This window comes from Megalops cyprinoides, chromosome 2, assembly GCF_013368585.1.
Source record: "Megalops cyprinoides isolate fMegCyp1 chromosome 2, fMegCyp1.pri, whole genome shotgun sequence".
In the NCBI taxonomy this organism is placed as follows: Eukaryota; Metazoa; Chordata; class Actinopteri; order Elopiformes; family Megalopidae; genus Megalops; species Megalops cyprinoides.
In genome coordinates, this window is record NC_050584.1 from 21,445,001 (window position 1) to 21,448,635 (window position 3,635).

Genomic DNA, 3,635 nt, shown 5'->3' on the forward strand with positions numbered 1-3,635 from the left:
TTTTGTGTGAGGAGGAAAGCACCTGGGGCTGTGTGGAAGGGAGATCTTTTTCTGAAAACTGAGCATTTCAGATTTTACCTCCTGGCGCGATTTCCATCTGCGACCTCAAAATTGAAGACGAATGAATACTGAAATGCAGAAATACAAAATGAAAATGATGAAAAAATGACATGAAATTGCTGTCACCCACAAATATGACCACAATTTTGATAAAGATCATTTTGATGAAAAAGATTTCTTGAGTGTAATGCAACAAGTCATCACAGCCGCTGGGCGATGTTCCGGAAGGAACGGCTCGCATGCTCTGCGGTCTATGGAGCATGAGCGCCACCTGGTGACTAGGAAATACTGAGCTTTAATGGTGACACAATCTTGGTTAAGCCTCTCCCAATTATGAATCAAAATGGAATTATTTGGTTCACCTACACACACTGGGTCTTTCCTCACAAACTGTGACACATTATGAGTGTGCATGTTCTGATATCAAATGCACACTGACATCTAATATTCATCAGCAGATAAATGATTACAACACACCTGTGAGGAAACAATAGATCATGAAGTTTGTACCTACTGTTTATGACACAATATTTTAGTAATGGTTCTCCTGACAGTATGCCCAGGAGAGACAGTTATGGCAGCGTCCATTGACCAGATGTGACCGACACATGGAAGTGGATTGCATGCACTGGCACTGTTCTCCCGAGCCTGCTTTCTCCACTGTGTTCACACTCCCTTAGGGCTGCATTACATCATTAAGTGGTTGATCAGGTTTAGACATGAGGGGAAAATGCTCTGCATACCGGGAATCCATGAACATTTCAACTCACATCAAAAAACACTTATATTAATGACAGCCACACCTGGGCTACTACAGCAAAAAAAATCCCCACACTTTAATAACATGCTTAGTAAGGCATTGCAGACCACAGAAAGAAATGTAATAATTTTCCGCTGTTCTGAGATACAGGGTTTTGAGTTATACCATTGGTAATGATGTTTCTTTTTTGAGGTTACCTGGTGTGTATTTTAGGACAACCCACAGATGCACAAATGGCTCGACTTGTTGATTCTGGCCCAGTCCACCTTTGCATTCTTGTTTAAGACTTCTTCAGAAGTTGGCTTGGTACAGCAACTACACAGTGCATTGCAGATAACAATGAAAAAAAATTGTAAAATTAAAAATGTGCCTTTTTGATTTCTGTCGAAATCGTAGATGAAAAGTAATTTTATAAAAGTCATTTTGGATTTACAACAAATTATGTTTATAATAGTGAGCACCTGGGCAAAGAGAATATTTGAATGTGCCACAGTTATTAAAATTACATTTACATGCCAGACTAAGGGATGGACCGCTTATTGCAAATAACCAACTTTAAACCGAACATGCTAACAGATACACTAAGACTCAGAGACTGAAGACTGATACTGAAACTGTCTCCACAGCAAAGTGAAGCCTGGTCAAATATTTCCCATCTTGAAGAGATCACACAGCCCTACCCTTCACTAAAATAAAGTACAGTGGTTTATACATTATATTACTGGCGTTTAGCAGACGCTCTTATCCAGAGCAACTTACATCAGTTACTGTGTTTTCTTTTTTTTTTTACAATGTTATCAATTTATTTGGCTGGATATTTACTGAGGCAATTGGTGGTTAAGTACCTTGCCCAAGTTTACAGTAGCAGTGCCCCAGCGGGGAATCAAACTGGCAACTGACAACCTTTTGATTATGAGTCCTGCTCCCTCACCACTATGCTACCCTGCTGCCCCTATTATACTCATGTCCCTTGAGCTCTTAGCCAAAATTATACCCAATCATTTAGTGTTCTACTGGAGCAATACCACGCAAATGGGAACAACCCAAGCAGGTAACAATTTTTACTGTGTCATCTTCCCCACAAAGTGTCATTGAACTTCTGTATATTAATCAAATCTGGGTAGTAATGCTTACTTTATATAGGTTCTACCAGGCCTCCTTGCTAGGCTAATTAGATATTGACCACCGCAATGTATGTAATTAATACACATCCATCACTTTCATTGAGCCAGCATCCCTTTGCTTTTCGGCCTGCCTTGCTGACAGAGCGGGATCTCCATATTGATTTTATCTTCCCCATCCAGACAGCAGTTAGGGACCGGGCTTTGCAAATCTGCACTCTATGAATCACTTCTAATTAAGCACCATTAACAATTAGTTAGCTTCTTTTAAAATCTTATGAGAAGCATTAAAAATGGAATACTGACCTCTCTGAGTCTTACCATTAATTGGGATAATGGATTGCATTTGATGGGCAAAGTAAAAATTAAAATTAGTTGTAGGTTGATTTTTTTTTCCCTGAGATTACTTGTAATTGCTGGGAATAAAGAAAATTTCTTATTCTCCCATCGTTAAGACCATTGAAAGCAGCCTCACTTGTTCCCATGCAGACCTGGAAATTTTCTTGTGGCAGGACTTTGTATATCCCTGCAGGAAATGTATTTGTTATTTAAATTGTAGTTATCGACTAGAGGAGCATAGAGGACATGACTGTCCGTGGGTAAGGCTGTTAAATGTGTCGGATTTGCGAATGATGCCTACCCTATCTAGTACCCTTTTCAGACGGCCCTGAATCAGATATTTACAAAATTAGAGGGGATGTAACGCTTTTCTCTATTTTCTCAGTTTCCTTAAGGATCCTAATTCCTCTTCCAGAACTCTCCCACGTGGACTTGGCGTTGGCCTTCAGAATACAGCACCACCTGGGCCAATCTTAATGTATCCATAATTTTCTCCAGATTACCTGGATCCTGGATTTTCACGGTTTGATTTTATGCGATTAACAGTTGCCGTCCCGAAGTATACAAAAAATATTGTTAATTTTTATTGTTAATTGTTATGTTAATTTTATTCTGAATTACCTGTAATAACATACAATAAGTTATGATAAAGTAAAGTGAGCCTTCCTGAGTAAAACCACAGCTTTTCATAAAATCTCCGACTCAAAATGAACGTTTTACACCGCTACATCTGTTTACATTAGTGATGGGAATTCCTGATCTTTTTATTGAGCCAGATCATTTGGCTCAGCTCAGCAAAGAGAGCCGGCTCTTTCGGCTCCCAAACGGTTCTTCACTTAGTACCACTTCTGGCTTTTATAATTCAGCCAAATTTAGCAATGTTTTGACCCATTATTGGTATGTGTGCACGTATATCACTTAAATTATTCAATGTAATTATACTAAACCTTGTAATTTCCAGAATACCGTAATTTTACATTATGTTTGGTATAAAAACATTAATGTAAATACATCAAACATTATTACACATGTGTATTGAACGTTTTATTTATATTGAACGTTGTAAATGAGCGTTTTGCTACAAACACTAAACAGTACATCTGGTCCTTGTGCATAAATGTACAATTCTAATGCTACTGTGATGCCCATATCAAATAAAATAAAATAATAAAATAAATAATAAACTATCCAAAACACAAACCATTCCAAACACATCACACTCAAAATGGAACACAGTATGCCATATAGCGATTAAAAAATAAATTACAATGCGCAAAACAGCAGCATCAAACCGTTTTAACAGTGAAACATTGCAATGACAGTCAGTGCATGGAGTGCCCGTGGCCGAGCAGTGT